Here is a 7,581-nt window from a genome sequence, read left to right on the forward strand (position 1 = left end):
TACAAAAGTGAATTCAACAGTTAATGCACATGTTCAACAACAAAAGGTATTTTAACACTATAGAACTTAGTAAGAATATTAGCTTCAACAGTAGCTGTTAAGCACCAGAGTCACATAAGTTACAACAGAATGGGCAAATATTGCCTGAGTAACATTCTACTGTTAAAGCTGAAACAGAGTTAAGGCCATTATAGTTCAAACACAGGATACAAATCTTTTGGAGTCATGTCTGTATTTGAAATATGTGACTTTTCTTCAAACTTGTGGTCTTAAATTTCTGTTTGACAAAATCCAAAAGGAAAATGTAGAAGAAATCAATACAGTAGAGGTTATATTAAATAAGAGTAGCATACAAAGCTATAATTTAATGAATTAAAGAAAGCCAAAACACTAAAATTGTAAAACTTACTTGTTACTTGTTGGAACCAGCGCTACACTAGGAGTTAGGTAATACATACAATTATTTTCAAGTAGATTACTTTACTTTGCTCTAACATGTTCTTTTCACCAGTGCACCGTTAAACTAGTAAAAAACTCTACATAAGTATTAGTATATTCCCTTAGTAGGGCTTCCCTGGTAGCTCAGTCAGTAAAGAATTTGCCTGGAGTGCAGGAGACCTGGGTTTGATCCCTGGATTGGGAAGATCCCCTGGAAAAGGAAATGGCAACCCACTCCAGTATTTTTGCCTGGAAAATCCTATAGACTGGGGAGCCTGGTGGGCTACAGTCAATGGGGTCACAAAAGTCAGACACAACTTAGCAACTAAACCACATCTCCTTACAAGAGTAGCACACACTACTGCTACCTGCAAAGTCATCACTCTTGAATAACTTAGTGAGTGAAAGTAAATAAAAAGCATAGAAGTAATATATTAAGGGGAAATATTGGGAATTACAAGACACATGCAGTCCAACTCTTTTAATCAATCAGCCAGTTTGCTAACAAGAGATGATTACCATTGAGGAAGGTTGTATGGAGTGGGAATGTGGTCACCAGTGACCTCTGTCTTATCTGTGGCTGTGATATAGCCATACTGTAATTCCAAGAATCAAAATATTTTTTGCCCTTTCGGCAATCATTTCCTTAAAAAATCTGAACCTCTAGGCTTTTGTCTCAGGATACCTTGCTTTTAATTTTGTTTCTTCAGCTTTCTCTGGACTAGTCACTTTATCTTCCATTTATTTCTGCTCCTCCATGGAGGCTGTCTCAGGGACTTCCATGAACACACTTCTCACTATGTGGAGGAGACACCAGAAAGAGAAGCAGTTACCAGGTAATCGAGCCTGCCCAGCTGCCTGGTTGCCTCAGGTCTGCTGGACTCCTGCCCAACTCCCCAAGCATTTGACTGGGCCACCTCTACCCATCTCCATTTTCATTTCTAATTTTAATGATTTGAGTCCTTTCCCTTCTTTTCTTGATGAGTCTGACTATCAATTTTGTTTAGTTTGATGAGTGAGTAGCCATTTCCTTCTCCAGGGGATCGTCCTGACCCAAGGATCGAACCTAGGTTTCTTGCATTGCAGGTAGACTCTTTACTGTCTGAGCCACAAAGGAAGCCCAACCAGCTTTTAGTTGTATTGATCTTTGCCATTATTTTCCTCACTTCTATTTCATTTATTTCTGCTCTTATTTTCCTCTTTCCTCCTACTAACGTTGGGTTTTGTTTGATCTTTATTCTCCGATAGCTTTAGGTGTAAGATTGTTCTTGTTCTTCAGTCACAAAGTCATGTCTGACTCTGCAACCCCATGAACTGCAGCACGACAGACTTCCTTGTCCTTCACAATCTCCCTGAGTTGCTCAAACACATCTCCATTGAGTCAGTGATGCCATCCAATCATCTCTTATCTTCTGTTGCCCCCTTCTCCTCCTTCCCTCAATATTTCCCATCATTAAGGTCTTTTCAAGTGAATAAGCTCTTTGCAGTGGTCAGGGCAAAGAAATATAGGAAAACAATAAAATGAGAAAGACTAGAGATCTCTTCAAGAAAATTAAAGAGACCAAGGGAACATTTCATGCAAAGATGGGCACAATAAAGGACAGAAATGGTATGGACCTAACAGAAGCAGAATATATTAAGATGACTTGGTGAGAATACACAGAAGAACTATATGAAAAAGATCTTCATGACCTAGATAAACAGGATGATGTGATCACTCATCTAGAACCAGACATCCTGGAATGCAAAGTCAAGTGGGCCTTAGGAAGCATCACTATGAACAAAGCTGATGAAGGTGATGAAATTCCAGTTGAACTATTTCAAATCCTAAAAGATGATGCTGTGAGAGTGCTGCATTCAATATGCTAGCAAATCTGGAAAACTCAGCAGTGGCCACAGGACTGGAAAAGGTCAGTTTTCATTCGAATCCCGAAGAAAGGCAATGCCAAATAATGTTCAAACTACTGCATAATTACACTCATCTCACATGCTAGCAAAGTAATGCTCAAAATTCTCCAAGCCAGGCTTCAACAGTATGTGAACCATGAACTTCCAGATATTCAAGCTGGATTTAGAAAAGCCAGAGGAAGCAGAGAGCAAATTGCCAATATCCATTGGATCATCAAAAAAGAAAGAGAGTTCCAGAAAAACATCTACTTCTGCTCTATTGACTATGCCAAAGCCTTTGACAGTGTGGATCACAACAAACTGTGGAAAATTCTTAAAGAGATGGGAATACCAGATCACCTGACCTGCCTCCTGAGAAATCTGTATGCAGGTCAAGAAGCAACAGTTAGAACTAGACATGAAACAACACACTGGTTCTAAATTGGGAAAGGATTATGTGAAGGCTGTATATTGTCACTGTACTTATTTAACTTATATTCAGAGTACATCATGAAAAATGTTGGATTGGATGAAGTACAAGCTGAAATCAAGATTGACAGGAGAAATATCAATAACCTCAGATATGCAGAGGACACCATCCTTATGGGAGAAAGCAAAGAAAAACTAAAGAGCCTCTTGATGAAAGTGAAAGAGGAGAGTGAAAAAGTTGGCTAAAGATTCAACATTCAAAAAACTAAGATCATGGCATATGGTCCGACCACTTCATGGCAAATAGATGGGGAAACAATGGAAATAGTGACAGATTTATTTTGGGGGGCTCCAAAATCACTGCAGATGGTGACTGCAGCCTTGAAATTAAAAGACGCTTGCTCCTTGGAAAGAAAAGCTATGACCAAACTAGACAGCATATTAAAAAGCAGAGACATTACTTTGCCAACAAAGGTCCATCTAGTCAAAGCTATGGTTTTTCCAGTAGTCAGTTATGGACGTTAGAGTTGGACTATAAAGAAAGCTGAGCACTGAAGAATTGATGCTTTTGGACGGTGGTGTTGGAGAAGACTTTTGAGAGTCCCTTGGACTGCAAGGAGATCCAACCACTCCATCCTACAGTAAATCAACCTTGAATATTCATTGGAAGGACTGATGCTGATGCTGAAACTTGAATAGTTTGGCCACCTGATGTGAAGAACTGACTCATCTGAAAAGATGAGTTTCCAGCTATCTAGAAAATGCACACCTCGTGTTGGAGGGTCACTTCCTATGCCACAGACAAAAATGCAACTTGGAGGAGCACAAGTTATTGCTCCCATAGTACTATTGATAATATCTTCATTTTTAGAGAGTGCAGATATTACTTTTTCCACCCAGGGGTGGGATCCATTGCAAGTTTTTCATATTCCATTAACATGATTCAGTTCAGTTCAGTCAGTCTGGTCCAACTCTTTGTGGCCCCTTGGACTGCAGCATGCCATGCTTCCCTGTCCAGCACCAACTCCCAACTCAAGTTTGAGATTGTACAAACTCATGATGATCAAGTCGGTGATGCCATTCAACCATATCATCCTGTGTCATCCCCTTCTCCTCCTGCCTTCAATCTTTCCCAGCATAAAGGTCTTTTCTAATGAGTCCGCTCTTCACATCAGGTAGTAAAAGTACTGCAGCTTCAGCTTTAGCATTAATCCTTTCAAAGAACATTCAGAACTGATTTCCTTTAGGATCAACTGGTTTGATTTCCTTGCAGTTCAGGGGACTCTCAAAAGTCTCTCCAACACCACAGTTCAAAACCATCAATTCTTTGGCATTCAGCTTTCTTTATGGTCCAACTTTCACATCCATACATGACTACTGGAAAAACCATAGCTTTGACTATACTGACCTTTATCAGCAAAGTAATGCCTCTGCTTTTTTAGTATGCTGTTTAAGTTTGTCAAAACTTTTCTTCCAAGCAGCAGACTTCTTTTAATTTCATGGTTGCAGTCATCATCTGCAGTAATTTTAGAGATCCCTCAAAATAAAGTTTCTCACTGTTTCCATTGTTTCCTCATCTATTTTCCATGAAGTGATGTGACCAGATGCCATGATCTTAGTTTTTTGAATGTTGAGTTTTAAGCCAACTTATTCACTTTCCTCTTTTACCTTCATCAAGAGGCTCCTCAGTTCCTCTTCACTTTCTGCCATAAGAGTCTTATCATCTGCATATCTGAGGTTACTGATATTTCTCCTGGCAATCTTGATTCCAACTTGTGCTTCACCCAGCCCAGCATTTCGCATGATGTACTCTGAATATAAGTTAAATAAGGAGAGTGACAATATACAACCTTGACGTACTCCTTTTTGCCATTTTGATCCAGTGAGTTGTTCCATGTCCAGTTCTAACTGTTGCTTCTTGACCCGCATACAGGTTTCTCAGGAGGCAGGTCAGGTGGTCTGGTATTTCCATCTCTTGAAGAATTTTCCAGAGTTTGTTGTGATCTACAGTCAAAGGCTTTGGCATAGTCGGTGAAGTAGAAGAAGATTTTTTTTCTGAAACTCTCTTGCTTTTTCTATGATCCAACAGATGTTTGCAATTTAATCTCTGGTTCCTCTGCTTTTTGTATATCCAGCTTGAACATCTGGAAGTTCTCGATTCATGTACTGTTGAAGCCTAGCTTGGAGAATATTGAGCATTACTTTGATAGCATGTGAAATGAGTGCAATTGTGCAGTAGTTTGAACATTATATAGCATTGCCTTTCTTTGGGATTGGAATGAAAACTGACATTTTCCAGTCCTGTACCACTGTTGAGTTTTCCAAATTTTCTGGCATATTGAGTGAAGGATTTTAACAGCATTATCTTTTAGGATTTTAATTAGCTCAGTTGGAATTCCATCACCTCCAAAAGCTTTGTTCATAGTGATGCTTCCTAAGGCCCACTTGAATTCACACTCCAGGATGTCTGGCTCTAGGTGAGTGATCACACCCTCTTGGTTATCTGGGTCATTAAGACCTTTTTTGTAGAGTTCTTCTCTGTATTCTTGTCATCTCTTCTTCATATCTTCTGTTTCTGTTAAGTCCTTGCCATTTCTGTTCTTTTGGTGTCCATATTTGCTTAAAATGTTCCCTTGGTAGCTCCAATTTTTTTAATTTTATTAATTTTTTATTAATTAATTTATTTTAATTGGAGGATAATTACTTTACAATATAGTGATGATTTTTGCCATACATTGACATAAATCAGCCACAGGTTTACATGTGTCCCCCCATCCTGAAGTCATTCCCACCTCCCTCCCCACCCCATCCCTTGCATTGTCCCTGGGCACTGGCTTTGGTTGACCTGCTTCATGCATCAAACTTGAACTGGTCATCTATTTTACATATGGTAATATACATGTTTCAATGCTATTCTCTCAAATCATCCCACTCTTGCCTTCTGCCATAGAGTCCAAAAGTTTGCTCATTACATCTTCGTCTCTTTTGCTGCCTTGCATATATGATAATTGTTACTGTCTTTCTAAGTCCATATATATGCATTAATATACAATATTTGTGTTTCTCTTTCGGACTTACTTCACTCTGTATAATAGGCTACAGTTTCATCCACCCCATTAGAACTGACTCAAATGCATTTATTTTTATAGCTGAGTAATATTCCATTGTGTATATGTACCACAACTTCCTTATCCATTCATCTGCTGATGGACATCTAGGTTGCTTCCATGTCCTAGCTATTATAAATAGTGCTGCAATGAACATTGGGGTACATGCTGCTAGGTTGCTTCAGTCGTGTCCGACTCTGTGCGACCCCATAGACAGCAGCCCACCAGGCTCCCCCGTCCCTGGGATTCTCCAGGCAAGAACATTGGAGTGGGTTGCCATTTCCTTCTCCAATGCATGAAAGTGAAAAGTGAAAGTGAAGTCGCTCAGTCATGTCCGACTCTTCGCGACCCCATGGACTGCAGCCTACCAGGCTCCTCCGTCCATGGGATTTTCCAGGCAAGAGTACTGGAGTAGGGTGCCAGTGCCCTCTCTGTGGGGTACATGTGTCACTTTCAAATCTGGTTTCCTTGATGTGTATGCCCAGGAGTGGGATTGCTGGGTCGTATGGTAGTTCTATTACCAGTTTTTAAAGGCATCTCCACATTGTTCTTCATAGAGGAGCTGAGAACTTATATATGTATAAGCTGGATTTAGAAAATGCAGAGAAATGAGAGATCAAATTGCCAACCTCCGTTAGATAATAGAAAAATCAAGGGAGTTCCAAGAAAATCTACTTCTGACTCAGTGACTACACTAAAGCCTTTGATGATGTAGATCACAACAAACCATGGAAAACTCTTAAACAGATGGAATACCAGACCACCTTACCTCCTTCATGAGAAACCTGTATGTAAGACAAAAAGCAACAGTTATAACGGGACATGGAACAATGGACTGGTTTAATTTGGAGAAAGGAGTATATCAAGGCTGTCACCTTGCTTATTTAACATATATGCTAAATATATCATGTAGAATGCTGGGTGATTCACAAGGTTGAATCAATATTGCCAGGAGAAATATCAATAACCTTAGACATGCAGATGATACCACCCTAATGGCAGAAAATGAAGAGGAACTTCAGAGCCCTTTGATGAGGATGAAAGAAGAGAGTTAAAAAGCTGGCTTAAAACAACATTCAAAAAACTAAGATCATGGCATCCCTTCCTGTCACTTCATGGCAGATAGAAGGGGAAAACATGGAAGCAGTGACAGATTTTATTTTCTTGTGCTCCAAAATCACTGCACGTAACTATAGCCATGAAATTAAAAGACAGTTGCTCCTTGGAAGAAAAACAAGATAGCATATTAAGAAGCAGAGTCATCCCTTTGTTGACTAAGGTCTGTATAGTCAAAGTTATGGTTTTTCTAATAGTTATACAGAGGTGTGAGAAGGAAGGCTGAGGGCCGAAGAATTGATACTTCAGAACTGTGGTGCTGGAGGAGATTCTTGAGAGTCCCTTGGACAGTAAGGAGATCAAAACAGTCAATCCTAAAGGATATCAACCCTGAATATTCACTGGAAGGGTTGATGCTGAAATTCCAATACTTGGTCAGCTGATGTGAAGAGTTGACCTATTGGAAAAGACCCTAAAGCTGGGAAAGATTGAGGGCAGGAGGAGAAGGGGGCAACAGAGCATGAGATGGTTGGATGGCAGCACTGATTCAATGGATATTAGTTTGAGCAAACTCTGGGAGACAATGAAGGACAGGGAAGCCTGACATGCTGCAGTTTGTGGGGTCACAGATAGTCAGAGATGACTTAGCAATTGAACAACAACA

The 7,581-nt window shown here is 39.9% G+C and overlaps 1 pseudogene; it reads right to left on the reverse strand.

The window, feature by feature from the left end:
• Positions 1-923: 923 nt before the first annotated feature.
• On the reverse strand, positions 924-1,221 carry LOC129640156 (cAMP-regulated phosphoprotein 19-like; annotated as a pseudogene).
• Positions 1,222-7,581: the final 6,360 nt, after the last annotated feature.

The sequence above is a fragment of the Bubalus kerabau genome, chromosome X (genome assembly GCF_029407905.1).
Source record: "Bubalus kerabau isolate K-KA32 ecotype Philippines breed swamp buffalo chromosome X, PCC_UOA_SB_1v2, whole genome shotgun sequence".
In the NCBI taxonomy this organism is placed as follows: Eukaryota; Metazoa; Chordata; class Mammalia; order Artiodactyla; family Bovidae; genus Bubalus; species Bubalus kerabau.